Source organism: Ambystoma mexicanum, chromosome 6q (assembly GCF_040938575.1).
Source record: "Ambystoma mexicanum isolate Mex_15411 chromosome 6q, UKY_AmexF1_1, whole genome shotgun sequence".
NCBI lineage: Eukaryota > Metazoa > Chordata > Amphibia > Caudata > Ambystomatidae > Ambystoma > Ambystoma mexicanum.
The window spans coordinates 1684742747-1684765199 of record NC_090937.1 but is presented as its reverse complement, the minus strand read 5'-3'; the positions used below and the strand labels follow the sequence as shown (position 1 = coordinate 1684765199).

Sequence of the window (22453 nt, the reverse complement as noted above, 5' to 3'; positions counted from 1 at the left end):
TTACTGCCCCATTCCAAGGTTGGCAGGGCGGTAATTCCCCCTTCCACCATTGCCCTTCCCCATTCCCATTTTTGCCCCATGGGTACTGTAATTAGCTCCCTGGGTCCCTTTGCAGGTTGGTTTTTAACGTCTGTTAAATCCCCCAACCCGCAAAGGGACCTCGTAGTAAGGCGGTAAGGATTTACCGGTACCGGTATTTTACTGGTACCGGTAAATCCTTACCGCCATTCGTGTAATGAGGCCCTAAGTGTTCTATACGTGCTAATTCAAAACTCCCATTATTAGGCCACTGAAGGTCTGATACACGTCTGGTCTGCCTATGCCAAACTGCATTAAACACTATTGCCCCTATAGCATACTTGATGTACATTTCATGTGCTGGCTACCCTTCGGGTGGCGCGACCTGGTCAGTTTCCAAAGATTGTCTACCGCAGTGAAACAAACTCACTAAACAGGAAGACAATTTCCCAGGCATGGTTAATTCTTACCCTGGGCGTTTGAACTTGCAAGTGCAACACTCTACCAATATCAGGACGTTTAGGAATCAGGGCATGGCTCACCTGATCAATCAATTTGTCACTCAGGACGCAATTCGCCCGTATACAGACGCAACTAAGAATCGTCGCAACTGCGTGCCTGGCTCAATCTGTCTCGTTTCCAGGACCCTCGCCTTGATGCTCTCTGGGCGTTACTTGTCGATCAGGGATCGGCTGTATACAGATCTGCGGAGGAGTCTCTCATCACTTCTACAGGGGTGCCCCGAACACCTTCCGATCCCGTTCCGACGGCTTCGTCCTCGACTCGTTTTTGCCTTCCTTCAACTTCAACGTATGCGATGGAGCATTAATGGGTGGGTCCCTATTCGGGCGCCATTTTTGCTAGGCCATAAAGACCGCATATGGAAACTAAGGCACAATAACCATATACTATAACGACAAGTTAGACGCGAGGTTCATTTTCCAAACAAGTCTAGTTTTATTCAAAGATTCTCAGTCGGCCGACTGGGTCTCAACGCCTCATGACGTGTGTTCCCAGACACAGTGAGATGCAAGGGAGAGAGAACAGCGCTCAAGTAGCAATATATATACATTATACATTGGGCCTCATCACGACTTTGGCGGTAACCCTTAAATCCGGCGGTCGCGCTATTACCGCCGGATTTAAGGGTCCGCCAAATCAGGACTTCGGCGGATTTCGCCCCAGCTCTTGGCTGGGGGGAAATCCACCGAAAATTCACGCTATTACCGCCGGCCAGAATGAGAGGGAAAGCAGGAGCGGGGTCCCAATGAGAAGGATCTCCATCTTACTGGCATTATGGCAGAGATCGTTGGCGGCGCACCAATCCTGAATTGGAGATAGACAGTCAGGAATGAGCGAGGGAGAAGAGGAGGCTGAGGGGAGCCTGAAGGAAAGCTGAGTGCAATCTTCATAACACTGAAAGTTAGAGGAGAAGGTAGAGATCAGGTGGGCCAAAGGGGCCAAGTAGACATTGAAAAACCAGGGTGATAGTATAGAGCCCTGGGGAATGCCACAGATAGAGAGAAAGGTGGCTGAGACAAAGGGACCAAGTTGGACCTGGGATGGGCGGTCCAAAAGGAAGGAGGTCAGCCGTTCTAGGGCCTGATCCGTGATGCCCAGGTTCTCACAGAGTCGATTGATCAGGATGGCGTGGCTGACTGTGTCGAAAGCAGAGGAAAGATCAAGTTGGAGGACAGAAGAATTGCTAGAATCAAGATTAGAAAGAAGATCTTCACAGGTGTTCTGGAGAGCAGGTTCCATGCTTCTGGAAGCTGTGAAGCCAGACTGATGGTCATGGAGACAACAAACAGATTCAGTGTGGAGAGTAAGCTGGGAGATGGTCAGCTTTTCCAAGAGTTTGCCTGGGAATGGCGTGATGGAGATTGGGCGATAGTTTTCCCAGGCTGGTAGGATCGGCAGATGGCTTCTTGAGCAGGGGATAAACAAGTGAGTGCTTAAGGGGAGAGTGGAAAGTTCCAGTGGTGACAAAGTGATTACATAAATCACCCAAGGTTGGAGCAAGGTTGTCAATCTGGCCGCTTGATGGTTCTGGAGGTAGGCTTCAGCCGGATTCTCATGACAGGGGCGAGGATGTCCAGGGTGTTGGAAATAGAAAAATGCACATTGCAAAGGGCTGTGCCAGGTTGCGAGTCAGCGCATGAGTAGGAGGAGCAGAGAAACTAGAGGCAAAGGCATCCACTGACACACACTTCATGGGATGAATGACAGAGAAAGTAGGTGGCAGTGCTGGGGGAGGGGAAGCTTTGACTGAGGGATAGAGAGTTTCAGATGAGAGGAGAGTAGACAGTGGTCCGTCCAAGAGAGAGGAGTGGTGAGATAGTTAGAGAGGGGGATGTCTGATGTATGGCATGTGTATCTTTCATGATGCTGCCATAGCCTGTACTTATACTACGGTATGTGCATCTTCCATGTTGCTGCCCTATCCATTACTTATGCTATGGTATGTGTATCTTCTACGTTGCTGCCATATCCTCCACTTATGCTATGGTATGTGCATCTTCCATGTTGCTGCCACTCTGTCTCTTTTATCCATGCTTGGGCACTTAAACATTCCTTGAGGATGTGCCTATGCAGGGGAAGGTGTACCTGCGCTGTGCTCTGCAGCTATACTACCACCTGTACATCTGCCTTGTACCTGCCATTATTAGACCGGCCCTGTGCCTATGCTAGAAGGCAGATACCCACTGTGGAATGCTACGGTTGCCCTTGAAAAGTAATCTGTTAATTATTCTGTGTCCATCATGGGTGAGGGGGGTTCAGGGGACTTCCAGGGTGCTGGTTTTCATTGCTTCCAGGTCAGCTTATTATACAATGGGCTGTGAAGGTGTGAAGGTGGTTGGGGAACGAAGATTCTTGTATGTCTACATTTCTTTTGATCGGATGATAGGGCAATTGTGTATGTACAGGACCGTTGAAAAAGTTTCAAACGTGACTTTTTAATCATGCTTTATAGGTGAACGTACTATAAAATCCACACGTTTACCCTTGTCCATGCTCTCTGTTGATGGGTTGGGGTTGCTTGCTATCCTTCTTGCTCTCTGTTGATGGGTTGGGGTTGCTTGCTATCCTTCTTGCTCTCTGTTGATGGGTTGGGGTTGCTTGCTATCCTTCTTGTTCTCTGTTGAGGGGTTGGGGTTGCTTGCTATCCTTCTTGCTCTCTGTTGATGGGTTGGGGTTGCTTGCTATCCTTCTTGTTCTCTGTTGAGGGGTTGGGGTTGCTTGCTATCATTCTTACTCTCTTTTGAGGTGATGGGGTTGCTTGCTATCTTTCTTGCTCTCTGTTGATTGAGGGGATGTGGTTGCTTGCTATCCTTCTTGCTCTCTGTCGAGGGGTTGGTTGGGGTTGCTTGCTATCCTTCTTGCTCTCTGTTGAGGGGATGGGATTGTTTGCTATCCTTCTTGCTCTCTGTTGAGGGGTTGGGGTTGCTTGCTATCATTCTTACTCTCTTTTGAGGTGATGGGGTTGCTTGCTATCTTTCTTGCTCTCTGTTGAGGGGTTGATTGGGGTTGCTTGCTATCCTTCTTGCTCTCTGTTGAGGGGATGGGGTTGCTTGCTATCCTTCTTTGCTCAGTGCAAGATGGGGCCACTTTAACAACTTTTTCCAGGGCATTTATGGTTCCTAGTCCACGCCTGGCCACGAGGGGAGGAAAAAGAGTAGAGAAAGAGAAGAAAGTACAGGGAGGACATGGGTACGCAATTTGGAAGACAGAAGCAAAGAACATTGTGTGCAGTGAGGCCTACATATATCACAGCAGTTATTTACCTTTTGTAGCCTCTGCTCCATATTCTTTGCTGAACAGGAGGGCACACCAATAATGTATTCAGGTCTGGAGAAAGCAAACATTATCATATGATTAAATAATCTACCACAAGAGTGATCTAAATTAAATACTTCTAGCATTTACATGACAAGAAGAGAAAATGTATAATGCCAAGATTACTTACCGGTAATCTTCATTACTCCTAGTCCTACGCTTCCTAGTCACAGTACTCACCAATGAGGCCCCGCTCCCACTTACCCACAATACACCAGTACTTAGCAAGCCTGTACAGACACTGGGCACTTCCACAACATGTGAGGGTGCAGATGGTCGGTAGTACTATGACGAGGAAGAGTAGGACTGGGAGTAATGAAGATTACCCGTAAGAAATCTGAGCATTGCCTCCGCCACATCCCTCTTCCTCATCCCAGTACTCACCAATGAGGCATACCCAAGCCAAACCAAGTGGAAGGGCCCAAAGGAAAGCATGAAGCAAGAGGTCACCCAGGATCAATGCAAACATACCAGGTTTAATGAGCAATTGACCAACAGAACATCACAGCTGGGCCACGGACAGCAGCCCCACACCAATGAACCATCCACCAATGAACTGTCCACATTAAGCCTGTAATGTGTAATAAAAGGTATTGGGGTCTGCCTTCCTCCCTGCCCCAGCCGCACCAAAGGTAACCAGAAGACTGTCGGAACACTAAACAGTTTCCTTTCTGGCCAGGTACTCCAGGACCATACGGCACACATCAGGGGAGTGCCAAGACACCTCCTCCTGGGACAGAGGGTCAGGAAAGAAAACCGAGAGGAACACTTCCTAAGTCAGATGGAGCTTAGAGGCAACTTTAAGGAAGAACCGTGGCTCACACCTCAAAAGCAAGCAGTCAGGCAAGACACAAAGAAAGTGAGAACGGCACAAGAGAGCCCCAATCTCCCCCAGCCACCCCGCAGAGGAGATTGCAACCAGAAAGGCTGTCTTGAGCGTAAGGTGTTTAAGATCCATAAGCCCAATCAGTTCAAAAGGAGATGACTGAATAAAGTGTAAAACCAGGGGCAGAACCCATGAAGGGGAACCCGAACACACATGAGGACTAGAAGACGCTAGGCTCCTAAGGAACTGGCCCACCAGACCCAAATCCAACAGAGGAACACCACAACCCTCAACGCAGCCCACTGAGCCCGCAAAGTACTGTAAGGAAGGCATGGTATCAAGAATAGACAGACAAGTGATCACAGTTCAAGGGTTTTTATTAAACTGTAAAGGTAAGGTGGAAAAAACCTAATCTAACCTATATCCAATTAGGAAAGGGCCTAGCCTGCTTACGTTGCACCCATCATTACCCTATCCCTTGCCCTACTCCTTTCCTCAACAAAATCTCACCTCCCACTAACATCTGCTCTCCATCAAAGGCTTGACTAGACCACTATCCCACACCAATCATCTCCCATTAACTGCATTGCCCCCAGATGAACCTTCTTTACCGTCTTTCTGCAAGAACAGGGCAGAGACATGCATATGATGCCTCAACCCATTTCACACAGAACTCCCTCTATACAGACTCCCCAGCCACCACTCCTCCTCTGCACTCACGTCCCACCTTGGGACTGATGAGAGCACATAGACTCTCCTCACGCTCACACCTACGGTTAAATAAATCACCTATCCTCATACCCACCAACCTTGTCGCACCACTCCCACACACACCAAATGACGCAACTCCACAAAGCAACCTCTAGTCAGGCCTCTGCCAGCATGAATGCAACCACAATAAAAAGGGGCACTCATCAACGCCAGATCCATCACTGCGCACGCTCTGGATATCGCAGACGTTATCACATCCAACGACCTTGACTTCTTAGCAGCTACAGAAATTGGCTACATTCAGTCTCAGGCCCACAGCTCTCCCTAGACATTCCAGAGGCGTACACCATCTTTAGAAAAGATATTGATACATCAGGAGGAGGTGTAGTAGGCCCCCTGGCGCCATCTCCACCTTCGAAGACGACATTACATCACTTCTGGTACACAACATGAAACCTCACTCCAAAGCAATTATCAACTTAGGTTTGAATGACCCATCAGACATCCACGCAGACCTCTTAGCCAAATCTATGGAAGCCCAAGGGTTCACCCAAAGGATCTATGCCCCTACCCACGAAAAAAGGACGTGCTTTGGATTGGTTAGCGGAACTAACTGTACCACTAACATACAATCTAATATTACGTCTAGGGAGGATAGCTCAGGGGCAACGTGCTCACCTTGGAAGCATTACGACACGGAGCACCACAGGTGTGATCCCCGGGTCCGCGCTTAGAAACCTCTGGGTATTAAGCCTGTTATAAATAACCTATCATATCATATCCCCACACCCTGGTCAGACCACAACACCATAATCTTCACCTCCACTATTATTACTAAAAAATCATATCCTTCCATCACCAGCACTTATGGCTCCTTCTAGAAGCTGTAAGAATATGAATAAAGACAACATGCTACCTCTCCTAACGCCCTTTCTCGACTCGACGCATCTAGACAATGGCCCATCAACTCTAATATGTCAATACAACAAAATCATGTCAGAAGTTATTGAAAAAGTTGCTCCCCTAAAAAGAAAAAAACCCAAACGCTCAGCACATATTAACCCCTGGTTCACCCCAGAACTCAGAACAATGCATGCTTCAAAAAGATCTGCAGAAAATAAAAGGCGCAAATCACCAACAATAGAAAACTAAAGCCTTTTTCAGGCAGCAGTGAATAACTACAAAAAAGAAATCCTCTCAGCCAAAAGTGAAGTTTATAACCAGAGAATATCCAATGCCCAATCCAACACCAGAGAACAATTCACCATTCTCCGCAAATTAGAATCCCCAGCACCCACTCCGGATCATACTGTCAAAGACGAACCATGGCGCTCCAACATTCAAAATGCCTTAGCAGAGAAAATCTCTTCACTTCAACGAAAAATAGAAGAAAACAAATCTAAACGTTGCCTTATCCAAACACAGCCAACCTCACCTCCCTAAATAGAGGCCAACAAATTGTCATTCTCACCACTTTCCATCTCTGACACTATTAATATTATCAAAAGCTTTAAACCTTCTAGATGCAAAGGTGACATCTGCCCGGCAACCCTGGTAAAAGGATGTTCATCAGAACTTGCAACCTTTGGCACCAGCCTCTTCAACAGCTCATGTGCCTCTAATACAGTACCGAAAGATCTAAAAACAGCTTGGGTTCTACCCCTATTAAAAAAAACTACACTAGACCCCAACATCCCCACTAACTTCCGTCCCATCACTACTGTACCGTTCTTATTAAAAATACTCGATCGTGCAGCCTATTTGCAGATCCAAAAACATTTGTAAGATAATAACCTCCTGGGTCTAGACAATCAGGCTTCAGACCAGGTCACGGCACAGAGACCGCCGTATTAGATTTGAAAACACAAATGGATCAATACAAAGACAAAGGGGAACTGTGCATCTTCCTTCTCCTAAATCACTCTGCAGCCTTCGATCTGGTCAAAAATGACATTCTGTGCCAACACTTTGAGACTGCTTCCCAATTCTCATCAGATTCCATCAAATGGATTAAATCATTTCTTACCAATTGAACCATGAGGGTGTTTTCTGACAACTCGGCAGCCCCTCCAATCCCTGTGACCTGTGGCGTACCGCAAGGCTCCTGCATGTCACCCTACTATATAATGCCTTCACTAAGCTCCGATTTGACAAACTTGACAATATGGGTATCACATATACAAACTATGTGGATGATATGCAAATACTAATTCCCATTACTGGATGTCACGACACCGATTCCAAAAACTTAAACAAGATACACTTGGCCATCCAGGCTTGGATGGTGCTCAATGAATTGTGTCTTAACAAAGATAATCCTCATTGGACAACAAAACTAAACTCAGTAACCTCCCCCAGACATACAAACCGTTCAATATCGATGGTCACACTATATCAGTCGCTAATGAAATAAAAACATTGGGGGTGTATATCGACTCCCCTTTTACCTTATATAGACAGGTCAATGCTGGCCTCTCCTCAGCAGCCTACATGGCCAAACTGATAAGAGCCAGCAGACCGTTCCTCTCCACGGATATCTCTATCACACTGGCCAGAGCCTTGATATTATCCAGGATCGACTACTGCAACTCACTACTTGCAGGAACCAGCTCAAGAAATATAAAATAATTACAGGTTGTTCAAAACAACGTAATCAGAGCTATCTTAAACATTCCTAGACACAAACACATTTCTACCACCAGGAGGAAGATCCACTGGCTCCATGTCCAGGACAGAATCAAATTCAGAATCCTCACGCTCTCTCACAAATGCACTGCAAACAAGGCACCCCTATACCTCAGTATCCTTATCCGCAAAGTCCAATCTAACAGACCAACCCGCTCCCTGTACACCAACTTGCTCATCACCCCCAAGTACAGAAGACAGAAAGCAGGAGGATCAGGTTTCCCTACAATAGCTCCTCAATTGTGGAATGCCCTCCCCACCCACCTTAGAAACGACACCTCCTTCTGGTCATTTAGAAAAAATCTAAAAACCCTTCTCTTTAAGACAGATACACCACAGTAGCTTCATAGGCCTTGGCTGAATATCTGTACTACTTGTGTATATAAATGTGTATATGTAATGTGCAATCATGTGACTCTGTAACTATGACGCTATGTTCTAAAAAACATAACCATCTTCATAAGTTTGTATCAGCGCCTAGTTGCCTTTGATCGCTCTATAAATGAATGAATGAATAAATAAATAAATAAACCTAAATCTGAGATGGGAGCAAGTTTGACCATCAAATAATAATAAGGCAGTACTAATGGTGTTGTGTCAAAAACTAAAGGGCCTCTGCTAAGAAAAACCTATTTACAATCCTTACGCTAAATTCAAAAAGAAGTGTGGGATAATGTTCTTAAGAAAGAAGGAAGTGTTCACAAATGATAATTCAGGATGCAGTACTGGAGGTTGCTCGTCTCCACATTTTCAGCATGGGACAAGGTGGGACTTTGGAGCACAGCACACGCTCGAGCTTTCCCAGCTCGAGCTAACAGTACCGCTTTCAGCAATCTGGGCACTCGGTGGTTAAGTCTCCTTTCTATCAAAAGTCTCTTGCTGCCGACGGCCTGATGTATTGAAATAATAAACAAAGAGGTCATTTACACAGATACATCAGGTGATGTCTTTCACCTCTGGATCCCCCTCTTCCAGGTGCAGATCCCTAGAAAGTTCCTATTAATATCAGGCTCTTCGGAGGTTGTCTCTCCTGCTTCCGAGGATCTGATAGTTCAAATAATCAAAAAAATGTTCAACAAAAGCTCTTCCCTATATTTGGGTGATAGCTCTTCACCCCCGGGTTCCCCTCTTCTGGGCTCAGACCCCTCTTGTATTTTGATTTGTTGCACTCACAGGTCGGTGGGTGTTGGCTTTTCACCCTTGGATCGCCCTCTTCCGGGCTCAGATCTGACTTGACTGTTCACCTCCCTCGATCGGGTACACTACGGCTTTCAATGCAACTTATCTGGTGACTTTTGTAACATGTCTTTTGTACAGTTCACTGTGGACATCCCTCTGTCGGGTTCACTTTTGTCAACACACTGTATTTCGGGAATTAGACTTCACCCCCCCTTTGTCAGCATCCCTCGTTCGGGTTCACTGTGACTTTCCTCACATTCACAATTCCTAATATCTTTTTAAACAATCCACTGTGAACCTCTATTTAACAGGTTCACTCTTGTTAACACAAAATGTTCCTTGAGGCATTAGGCTTTGTCCCTTTTCATCGGCATCCCTCTTCCGGCTTCACTATTTGCCAATCTTTTCTTTTGCCATGCAGGATTCATTACCCTTAGCTTTCCTTTACTTGTTGGTCAAAACCTTTTGACTGTACAGCGTATTTTGCTAGACCTCTGTATGACCACTTTGACACTATTCTTACGGTCTTCGCACAGCATTCTGGAATCGGTAGTTTCAACAAAGCTGGGGAACCAAACTAGAGTCTCTCGCCAAACACCCACGTGATGTTGGGTCCCTTTCAGCTGGTTTTCCCCTTTTTCTCATCAATCGCTCTTTATGCTTAGAAAGTTCAATTAGCAGTTTGCTACTTTTCGTTCAACACAGTTCATTTTCTTATCGACTCTCCTCTCGACTAACCGGCTGTGAGGAACCGCTTGTCTTTCTTCTTATCGGGAGTCAAAGTTGGTACCACAGAGACAAGTGTCTCTCGCCGGCTTGGTTATCAGCAGAGGAGGGTCTTGTGTACCGTTGACATCTGCTGCGACACATAATGACTATTGTTTGCGGTCTTACGATTCCTTCTTATGAGGTTTCACAGGCCTTGGTCGGAAAGGGCAAGGTCATTTCTCTCCTTATCACACTCTCGATATACACCGTCTTTCACCTCCTCTTGAATTGCTGTGCCTGGATAGATGTCTTGTCGTGCAGTCTGCCTTGCTCATAGTGTGCTCTCATGCTCCCCATTTTATCCCTGTGGGGAAGGGAAAGGGCCGTCAGGTGTATGTGATTCAGGTCATTTGCCTGACTTTGCCTGACCCTTGTGTTGTGACATGTCAGGTAAACGGCTCAGTGTTCGACCGTTGTCTGTCGTGTGTGAAAGTGTTCATGTTGGAAAAGAGGAGGGGCAGTGTTTCGGAATATCCTACGGGGTAGGATGGGAAAAAGGAGTTATAGGAAGGGGGATACTGTGTCTCACCCATCAGTGTCCCACTTCCACTCCCCGAGGACCCCCCCATCTAGTTGATCCTCCCCCACTGGCCCACCCCCAGAAAATGGATCCAATAGTGATGGCTGTGTCCTGGCCACCTGGATGGCAGATCCCTGGGGACTAGTTAGCGAGACACCTTCAGGTTTCTCACAGTCCCCACTGCCAACCATTTATTGAAACCATGCTGCAACAACCCCGGGACACCACAACCTTAGTTATTTTATTTATGTATTACATTTATAATACGCCCAGACCCGGAGGTATCACAACGTAGTTACAGACAATGGGTAAATACAATCTTTATATTATAATACGAGAAAACAATAAAACAATGGCAGTGTATACATACAGTGTATATACAACGGAAGGTGGAGGTCTAGTCAGGCAGGTTGGGGTCTTTGTTCAGTTTAATATTGATTGAATAACCAAGTTTTCAGTGATTTTTTGCATTGTGGGTAGGATGTTTCATTCTTGATATTGGTAGGTAGGGAGTTCCAGTGTCTAGGAGCAAGGACTTTGAAGCTGCTTGCCCCCCCCCCGATTTCTCTCTTTTGTATCGAGGGATTTTGAGTTGTGAATTGTTGGGGGGAAATACCGGCCACACCACACCAGATGAGAAAATGTACCCAATGCCTATATCATAGGCCTTCAATATACTAGGCCGCCTGGAATGGAACATGGTCTCCATGACCGGAGCTGAGAAACCCAAACTCAAAAACCTTTCCCTCTCAGGAGCCAAGCTGATCAGCAGATCACAGTCACCTCCACCCCCGGAACCCCTGTAGAGGGCATGGCTAACTGGGAATCCTCCACACCTCCAGCAACTGTAGATCCATGAGCAACCGGTACCACCCCCTGCAAGGCCAAAAGGGAACCAACAAAACCATCAGAGAAGAACTCTGGTGGATTTTTGGAACCACCTTCGAAATGTGAGCAAGAGGAGGGAAAGCTTACTGGAGACCCCAGGCCACTCTATATTAAAGGTGTCCACCACCCACACCCGAAAACGACAGCAACCGAGCAAAACCTGGGAACCTTGGCAGAGGAGGGGGAAGCAAACAGAACCAACACTGGTGTTCTGAACCAGCATTAAACACCCGCAAACACCTGATCAGACATCAACTCCGGGCAGGAGGGAACACCCGACTGAGACGATCAGCGACCACATTCTCCACCCCTGAATGTGTACCGCCTCCAGGGAAAGCAGATGCTGTTCGGCCCAAACCCTGATGCAACCTGCCAGAGATTTAAGGGCCCTGGACGCTGAACACCCTTGATTGTTGACAGAGGAATTGATGGTCTGAACCAACAGTCCGGCCCCGCAAAACCACAGGAGAGCCTGATGAATGGCTGCCAACACCCTCCAATTCGAGGAACGATGGAGAACCTCCCCACCCCACCACTCTTTAGCTGAAAGAGACCCCAGGGAGGCCCCCCATCCCAAGCCACTGGCGTCGGTGGTCAGAACCACCTGAGGAGGATGATCCAAATCCACCCCCATCAGAAGGGAGGAACTTCTCAACCACCTACCCAGAGAAACCCACAGGTCACACAAAATCAGGATCAGCAGCTCGAGAGACTGCAAGGAGGGGGACCAGTGAAGCAGAAGATGACCCACCAGGGGATGAAGATGGAGGCAAGCCCACGGAAACAGGAAAACACAAGAGGCCATGTGCCCCTGAATCACCAGGAGCTCCAGAGCAGAAGCACATTCAAGGACCTTGCGAAGGAGCGTCTGGAGCCGGAGTGCCCTGGCCCTGGGCAGAAGAACCTTCCCCCTCCAGCTGCAAAATCACGCCTCTATGAACACCGCGTCCTGGGAAGGTGCCAACTGAGACTTCCCACAGTTGATCAGGAAACCCCACTGCAGGAGCGACTGACAGTCAAAGAGAAGGTGAGATTGGACAGTGCAGTGCAGATAAGATACGCCTTAATCAGACAGTCATCCAAGTATGGGAACAGCTGGACCCCCTGCAGATGTAAATGAGCCACCAACAGAGCCACAGCGATCATAAACACTTGTGGCGCAGTCTTGAAATCAAAAGGAAGGACCTGGAACTGATAATGGCACCCTGCCCCACAGAGACCTGAGGAACTGCAGGTGGGATGGGTGAATGAGCACATGATAATAGGCATTCTGCAGATCCAAGGAGACCATCCAGTGCCCGCGCTGGACCAGAGGAATAATCTTCTGCAAAGACTCAATCCGAAATAAAACACTGCTGCCAAAGGCATTCAGCAGCTTCTAATCCAGGATAAGATGACATTTCCCCCTGAGGTTTCGGTATCAAGAACACCCGAGAGTAGAACCCCAGTCCCCACTGAAGCCGGGACATGGTCACTATGGCCCCCTTGGACAGAAGCTCAGCAATGGTAAGGTTATGGCTGCTCTCTTGGCAGGGTCCCTGGGTAGTGTAGTCATGATCCAGGACTTTTGAAGAGAAGGAGACAGAAAGTCCACCTGGTAACCCTCCCGGACAATCTTCAGGACCCAAGCATCAGAGAACCACTGCTCCCACACAAGGAAAATAATGCCGGAGATGGCCCCCCACAGGCCCACAGTGATTGTCAGGACTTCTGATGGCCTTTCGCTGGCTTAGTACCCCCAGGCCTGGGCCCCAGGAACGATAAAATGGGCCATGCCTGCCCCCATACGCACAGCTCCAAGGCACAGCTCCCGAAGATCGCCGAACCGGCGGAGCAGGCTTATGCCGCAACCTGTCAGCGTGATTGTCGGCCCAGGGCACCTGATGAACCTTGTACTCCAGAGAGTCCCCAAAATGCTTACCGCCCATAAATGGAAGCTGAAGAGTGGCAGCTTTCTGGGAGTTGTTGGACTTCCAGTCCCACAGACGAAGCTGACGATGAGCAGAAATGCAAGTACCCATGGCCAGGGTGGTGCCCCTGACGCCATCATAAAAAAGATCGAACCGAGTTGGACCAGGCGCTGCATTTCATAAAGCAAAGGAGCACAGTCCGACCCTTCTCCCATTGCCTTATGGAGAAGCCTGAAATCCCCCAGAACCGTCTCAGGTATATAAGAACCATACACATTGGCCTGTAGTGCAAGATGAGAACCCACATGAGCCTTCTTCAAATCGGAATTAGATCCTGAAGGGCAGCATCCTCAGCAGCCATGGAGAAACAGCTCACCAAACTAGACAGGATATCATCCGCTGTCATGATCCATCGATCAAGCCCCTTTTGATCCTCCTGGTCCCTGGCACGTCGGGGGTTACTCGTTGTAGTACACCCAACATGGCCGTATTCACAGAACGCGGTCTATCGACCTTTACGGCCATGCAGCACGTTCCAGAAATTAACCACGCCCCTGCGGCTCCGCGCGTCTCAACGCTATCGTTAGCTGAGGCTAGACGTGCATCGCAGTTCGTGCTCCTGGAACTGAGTTGCTACTCGAATTCCCGGACCCATTCCTTCTCCTTCCCTTTCCCTTGCACCTGTATCCATCCGCGGCCTTCCTTCCTGGTCTTCCTGGAGTTTCCTTGATCCCGGACGAAGAAGCTGAATGAACCCTGGAATCCGACGACGGCCGAGCGGGCTTATACAAGACCCGAACAGCATGGAAGAAAACCCCGGCGAAGGATCCCGCAAGGCAGCAAAAACAGGTGAGAAAAAAGGAAACCTGTGACAGATCGAGACGCCACCTGATTGAATTCGACACAGACTCATCGGTGAGTACTGTGATGAGGAAGAGGGATGTGGAGGTAATGTAAACTGTTGTGAAGTCTTAATATTGTCTTGCCCTGTCCTGCTAGTCATCTGTGCACACTGAATGCTGGTGACTGGAGTGTTTGATTGGCAGCTCAGGAGAACGTTGGGTGATTGTTTGCTGGCGAGTGTTCCAAGAGTGTCATTTGGGGCCTGAGCTGTGGTGTGTGAGGATGGTGGTAGGTGTTCTTGTCATAGATAAAGTATCACTCGACTCAAAATGACTTATTAACTTTCCAGTATTTATTTAACGAGAGCCGCCAGGTGGGTGCACCCTCTTATAGCCTCATCTCACAACTCCTCATAGTTCTGGAACACACATGATTCCAGAACTATGCCAACCCACAACCTTGCTATTATATCACTACTAAGAACTTACAACATAACATCTCCCCACTAGATAACATCCCACAGAAACAGAAAAGAGGTGTGAAACAAGAGGAAAGGTTGGGGAAAAGTGGGGAGGGGAGGAAGACAAAACAACTTAGTGAAAATGAAAATCTAAGGATATAAAAAAGCCGATTTTCCAAAAAGGATATAAATCTTGGAACCACAATCTGCACCGAAGGAGCAGCAGGTGTGGAGTTGAAGCAGCATCATAACAGAAGCAGGATGTAAACACTAATAGTAAATAAAGTCTTTCTTGAAGTTCTATATGATTCTTCTGTTTTTTTGTGACATGCCACTTTTCTCACAAAGACCTATGGAATTCCTAACTGCTGCTTGCTCTCTCTCCACAATACAATCCTCCTCTGATGACATGTTCTTCTCTGACAGCACCACGTTGTCCCACGACCACCTCTTGCCATCTTCTAATATCACAGATTTTCTTGATGACTTCAGAACTCTTTGAGGAGCCCTAAATTTAGATTGACCTTTCAGCACTCTCTTGGGCTCTCTCATGCGAACCCAGTCACCTTCTTTGATCTCAATTTCTGCTACACATTTGTTGGTATCGTAGTACCCCTTATACTTGGCTTGCCTTTCCTTCACTCTTTTTACTATCTACTCCATATGGATTTGTTTGTGTCCTCTCGACACCAGCCCTGCAGGTCTAGGTTTATTGGGAGCTACTTTCCCCCTCATCATCGTGAAAGGTTTCTCCTCCGTGACCGAGTGCGGAGACATTCTGTAGGTATTCAAAGCTTCCTTTAATGTCTTTCCAAGGTAAAGCATTCACAATTGCCAACTGTATAATGCTCTTCACAAACCCGTTCATCGTCTCAACTAGGCCATTTGCCATTGGGTGGTATAATAAAGTTGTTTTGTGCTCAATAGCCCTCTCTTTCATAAAGGTCTGCACTTCTGTTGACATGAACTGAACACCATTGTCTGATATTATTTCAAGTAGGTCACCTTCCCTATTGAACACATCTTCCATAAAACTCACCGGGCCTCATTACAAGGACGGCGGTAGGGGTTTACTGGTACCGGTATTTTACTGGTACCGGTAAATCCTTACTGCCTTACTACAAGGTCCCTTTGCGGGTTGGGGAATTTAACGCCTGCTTTTTGCAGGTGTTAAAAACCAACCCGCAAAGGGACCAGGGAGCTAATTACGGTACCGTAATTTGCGGTACCGTAATTAGCGCCTTCCCCATTCCCATAGAGCCCTATGGGGCAAAAATGGGAATGGGGAAGGGCAATGGTGGAAGGGGGAATTACCGCCCCGCCAACCTTGGAATAGGGCGTTAATTCCCCTTTCCACCAAGGCGGTGCCAGTATTTTACCGGCATGAACCATGGCGCTAATAGCGCCATGGTTCACCGCCATCCGTGTAATGAGGTCCACTATCTTTTTGGCAGTAACAGCTCCTTCTACAATGCCCCACTCCACCCATTTGGATGTGTAGTCAAGCAGTACAATAATATAAATCTTTTGGGCTTCCAGAGTTTCATAGGGTCCCGTGATGTCTCTATCTATTTTAGACCAGACTGAACGTGGGATTTCGACCGGCTGCAAAGGTGTACATCTCACCTTTTTTCCTTTGTCACTGACAGCACATGCTGTGAACTCCCTAACCAACTCTTCCATCTCACTCCACATACCTGGCCACCAGTAGTTTTCTCTCACTCTTCTTTTAGTGAGACTCATTCACAAATTACCTTGATGTGCAAGGTCTATTATTCTCCTCAACAGTGCCACTGGCGGAATGATGCAATCACCTCTATAGACACATGTGGCATCACTTGAAATTTCATTTTTTATTTGAATGAACGTCTTAACACTCTGATCAACTTCCTTCCAATTACCTTGAAAGGATTGTCTCAAATAGTATTGTTCACTATCTTCAGCCACTGCTTTGGTCCATTCTTCTCTAGATATACTTGGATTTATATGTGCAATAAAACACTCAGTTTGCTCATCATGCAACTCCTGACCTTCCTTATTATATTCACCGCAATCACAAGGTAATCTCGAAAAACAGTCTGCCACAACATTTAATTTTCCCGGAGTGTATCTCACACTTACATTGTACTGCATGATGTCTAAAATCCACCTCTGGATCTGGGGCGACACCAGATGTGGGCTCTTGGAATTCAGTACATGGATTAGCGGTTTATGATCTGTTCTTAACTCAATAGGCAAACCCCAAATGAGACTCCTAAAATGTTCTAGTCTCCACTTCACTCCAAGTGCCTCTCTTTCAATAGTGGAGTAGTTCCTTTCTGCCCCTCTCAATATTCTTGATGCAAATGCAATCAGTACTATTCGGGCCTCCTGCATTGTTCCAAAACACCTCCAATACCAATGTGACTGGCATCTACAGAAATTTTGTTTCCAGCATTGCAACAAACATCCTCAACATCGGTGCTTTATTTATACAAGCCTTGATTTGTTCAAACTCATGTCTGCAGTCATCTGACCATGTAAACCTCACAGATTTTCTCAACAACTCTCTCATATGTTCTGTTTTATTCATGTAGTGAGATATACATTTTGAATAATAATCAGTTAACCCTAGAAAACTTTGTAACTGGTCATTACTTGTTGGTTCAGGAATGTTCAAGAGGGTGCCTACTAGATCTTTTTTTGGTCTAATCCCTTCAGAGTTAATACAGTGTCCTAAATGTGTTACTTCATCCATTCTAATCTTGCATTTTTTTATCCTCAGGGTGAGTCCTCTTTCTTGAATTACTTGCAGCACTCCCAATTATTTTGCATTGTGCTCATCCTCTGTCAACGCTGAAATCAAAATGTTATCTTGAAAATAGTAGACACCTTTCAGACCACCAAACAATTGATGCATTAGCCTTGGAAATACAGTTGCCGCTGATGCTAAACCAAACGGCATCCTTTTGTATCTGAAAGCTCCCAGAGGTGTGACAAAAGAAGTGAGGTGTCTTGATTCCTCATCTAACATAACCTGATGATGAGCTCAAGATAAATCAAGAGTTGTAAAAAATGTCGCCGGTTTCATTGTTGCCAACGTCTCTCTATGGTAGAGGGTGTCTGTCCACCCAAATGTTTGCATTCAACTCCTTTAGATCCACACACATTCTAATGGACCGATCTGGTTGGTGCACGATCACAATGGGGGAAAGCCACTATGAACTTTCAATTGGTTCAATGACATCTTGTTCACACAGCCTTGTACGTTCTTCCTGTAATACTTCTCTTGTCCCTATAGGAATATTTCTTACTCTGCTCGAAACTGGCTTGGCCCCCTTTTTCAATATGGTTCTGTGTTTGAAACCTTTTAATACACCAATGGTCTTGTTGAACACTCTAGGAAAACTCTTGGCAGGCTTCTCACCTGTATCACACCTGTCTTCAGATATGCCCAGAATGGGAAAGTTTTCCTTAGGATGTATTTGGATTTGAAATGCAGCTTGCTCCCACCACCCTACGATGGATGAGCCGTTTTCCGCAACATACAGCTTGCAGTATGTTTTCCTTCCTTCAAAACATAGATGTACCCAGTTATATACAACAATGTTAACAGGAGTCTTGCCATATCCCGTGGCCCTCACTCTTGTGATTTGTAAATCTTCCCTCCTGCCTTTCAAATCCTTGACATAAGTCTCTGCATCCACCATGGTGTATGGTGATCCTGTTTCCACCATGACTTGCAATTGCACTCCATTTATTTCCATGGGCACCCAAGGTCCATGATTCTTCGCACTTGATGTGATAGCTAATATCTGGACTTCCTCCTCTATCTCATCTGTGATAAACAATAAAGTACTCAGGCCCCCAATTTCTTCCAATGCCTTGGTATTTGTGCTATTTGCACTTGTAAGACAATTTCCTTCACTCTGCATTCTGTTGGCAGGATGTGAACCAAATCTTCCTCTGTCTCTGACATTTTGACAAACCTTGCTAAAATGTCCTGTGTAGCCACATTTGAAACATTCTGCAGAATATGCTGGGCATTCTCTCTCTACGTTTATATGTCTGCTCCTACCACACTGTAACATCGACCTTGTACTTTGTTGGCAGGTTCCCACTCTTTCCTGGGGTTCTGTTTGATGTTGTTCATTGTCATTTTCTTCACTAATGCTATGAGTGTCTCCTCCTTGTTCTTTTCTTTCTTAACTTCAACAGATCTAATTTCTTTACTCTCAGTCCTGCTGTGTATCTCTCTCATAAATGTATCACCTAGTTCCATTGTTCTAGCTAATTCAATCGCATGTTCCAAAGTCGGGTCTTTGGCTTGCCATAACCTCTGTTGTATGCAGGGATCCGCAATATGTAGTACTAATTGGTCCCTCAGATATTCATCAGCAACTTCTGTAAATTTGCATGTTGAAATTAGGCCTCTCAGCACCGCAATATAAGCATCTACAGATTCTCCTTTGTTTTGGCGTCTGGAGAAGAAATGGTATCTTTCAAGGACAATGTTAGTTTTGTTTCCAAAATGTTTAGATATCTTATTTAGAGAATTCTCATATCTTCTACCACTGCCAGGGCCAGTCGAATCTCCTGAACTCCCATCTGTATCATTCTGATCAGGTAGTGTGCGAAATATTCGAAGAGCTTCCGTACCGTAGCCTCCTTTAAATCGTCATTGAATTTAGCACCACCTATTGCTCTTAAATATACCTGAAACCCGTCTATCCATTGTTCCCACGATTTGGTGGGATTTCCCGGGTTTGGATGAAAATGAAATCGGTGCTGAAGTGTTTTGCATGATATATGATCACTACTATAATGCTCCTTCGACAATGTCTTTGGATTTGTTTAGTCTTTTCATTGTTGTTATGTGCTGTATGGATGCACAGTCTTGTGCCTTTAAAAAAAAAGATATTTTCTTGTTCATTTCCATTCTTTAAGTCATTGCTATGGGTATAGGTTGTGGATAATCACCTTCATTCAATGTTTTCTGCATCCATTTATTGTACCGAGCGATTTGCATGCACAACAGTTTGTACCAAAATGTCTAACCTTGCTTCAGAGACGACTTTGCTCTCCCCCTTGTGTTCAATTGCTGTTTCGCATCACTCTACATCACTGTTAACATTGTTGCAAACTGAGAAATTCTTTCTGTTCCGTGCGTCTCTGTATAGACGATTGCCTTGGTAACTTTCCACTGATCAACAATATGGATGCAACGTAGAGGATGTTTTTTAAGGTCCTTTCCTCTACGATCATCAGCTGCCATTGCCTGTGCGTGTTGGGGCTTTTATAAGATGCAAAAATGCACACAGATGTATATGTTTAATTTCCCTTTGGCTATCAAACACCCACGGTACCTTTATGAAGTCTTGGTGCCCGTGGGACAAATTCCTCTCTTCTTCGATGTCCGCACTGACAGTTCTCTGTCCTTTTATGTTGCACTCTGTCATACGAAACAGCTGTATAGATAGTCGCGTAGGTTCTCATGTCCTTGGATTCTTACTGAGGGCTCTCATCAGTAGTAGTTTTCCTCGTCACCAATTTGTTATAAAGCATCACTCGACTCAAAATTACTTATTAACTTTCCAGTATTTATTTAATGAGAGCCCCCAGGTGGGTGCACCCTCTTATAGCCTCAGCTCACAACTCCTCATAGTTCTGTAACCCACATGATTCCAGCACTATGCCAACCCACAACCTTGCTATTACATCACTACTAAGAACGATAACAGTTCTCCAGCTATAGTGCCCGTCTCTAGCCTAATGCAAACACCTCAAGAGTAACTGGAACCCAAGCAAGGTCATATGTGAATGAAGCTTACTCGGCTTTTATACACGTGGCTCCACAGCTGGTCTGTGTTTGGTCTCCAACTGCCACCAGGACACAACATAAAAGTGAAAAGGAGGAGCTGCCGATGTCCCCCCCACCCCGTCTCCAGCCCCCACCCCCATAACCAGCCCCCAATGCACAGGAGTCACCCCCACCCCGTCTCCAGCCCCCACCACCATAACCCACCCCCCCATGCACCGGAGTCACCCCCACCCCGTTTCCAGCTCCCACCATCATAACCCCCCCCACCCCATGCACAGGAGTCATCCCACCCCGTCTCCAGCCCCCACCACCATAACCCAACCCCCCATGCATCGGAGTCACCCCCACCCCGTTTCCAGCTCCATCATAACCCCCCCTCCACCCCATGCACAGGAGTCACCCCACCCCATCTCCAGCCCCCACCATCATAAGCCGCCCCCACCCCATGCACAGGAGACACTAAAAGCTTCAGAGAGAGGATCAGCACCTGTCACTCACCTGCAGTACATTATGGCATGATTACTGCATCGTCTGGGAAGCGTTTTCCATTTCAGTAAATGAGAGGCCAAGGGGAGACCCAGGAACACCTCCACCATCACTCAGGGCCCCCCAGGAACACCTCCACCATCACTCAGGGCCCCCTAGGAACACATCCACCATCACTCAGGGCCCCCTAGGAACACCTCCACCATCACTCAGGGCCCCCCAGGAACACATCCACCATCACTCAGGGCCCCCCAGGAACGCAGCCACCATCACTCAGGGCCCCCCAGGAACACCTCCACCATCACTCAGGGCCCCCCAGGAACACCTCCACCATCACTCAGGGCCCCCCAGGAACACATCCACCATCACTCAGGGCCCCCTAGGAACACCTCCACCATCAATCAGGGCCCCCCAGGAACACATCCACCATCACTCAGGGCCCCCCAGGAACACATCCACCATCACTCAAGGCCCCCCAGGAACACATCCACCATCACTCAGGGCCCCCTAGGGACACCTCCAGCATCACTCAGGGCCCCCAGGAACACCTCCACCATCACTCGGGGCCCCCCAGGAGCACCTCCACCATCACTCAGGGCCCCCAGGAACACCTCCACCATCACTCGGGGCCCCCCAGGGACACCTCCACCATCAATCAGGGCCCCCCAGGAACACATCCACCATCACTCAGGGCCCCCCAGGAACACATCCACCATCACTCAAGGCCCCCCAGGAACACATCCACCATCACTCAGGGCCCCCTAGGTACACCTCCAGCATCACTCAGGGCCCCCAGGAACACCTCCACCATCACTCGGGGCCCTGCAAAAAGACTGGGGGTGGCCGAGCTCTGGAATCAGTGGCGCCCGGGCTGCACATGCGCAGTGACAAGACACGGATAATAGGAGCATGGGAGCTTGCACAAAACTTTTAAACAGGAATGAGCATGCGCAATGAGGACCCCTCGACCAGAGCCGGTACAGACACGGGCTCTGTGAGGCACTGATCCCGAGAGCATGCGCATAAGGGGGGATACCGGAGACAGCACGCGCAGACGAGGGGCCTTTAGAGAGCATGCGTAGACAGGAACCGGAGCATGCGCAGAGAGGAATCTGGGCATGCGCAGAGGAGGGAAGCCGGAAACCACGCGGTGACGTGACAACTCTAGAGAGCATGCGCAGTAAAGAACCTGTACAGGCGCAGAGGAGGGATCCTGGAAACAGCACAAGCTGAAGCGGCCCCTCTAGAGAGCATGCGCAGACAGAACCATAACTTCCGCATGCGCAGTGAGGATCTACCCCCAATGTAGACCCCCATAAATCGCTGATGCTCAGCGAGGAATCACCAACACAATCATTTCTTATTTGAATGACTAAAATAAAAGCAATCATTATCATATTTGGTCATATTATTCAGATCCTGCAGGTCTTGTTTGTTGCAGTACTGGCATGCAGCCTCCTTGCTCATTATGTCCCTGGCACCAATGCCCAGGTGTCACTGGCTGTAGCCCTTTTCACCTTTG

At 47.3% G+C, this 22453-nt stretch overlaps 1 protein-coding gene across 4 annotated transcripts in view; it reads right to left on the bottom strand.

The window, feature by feature from the left end:
• LOC138517060 (zinc finger protein 268-like) overlaps positions 1–21886 on the bottom strand; it is an 87512-nt gene extending 65626 nt beyond the window's left edge. For 3 of the 4 annotated variants that reach the window (XR_011282351.1, XR_011282352.1, XM_069632569.1), the window contains exons 1-2: positions 20944–21885; positions 3804–3867 (exon numbers count right to left, since the gene is read on the bottom strand). The gene's annotated coding sequence lies outside the window, so the exon portion shown is untranslated. Of the gene's footprint in view, positions 1–3803; positions 3868–20943 lie in introns of all 4 variants that reach the window. The other variant, XM_069632570.1, reaches the window with a different exon arrangement.
• Between the last annotated feature and the right edge of the window lie 567 nt (positions 21887–22453).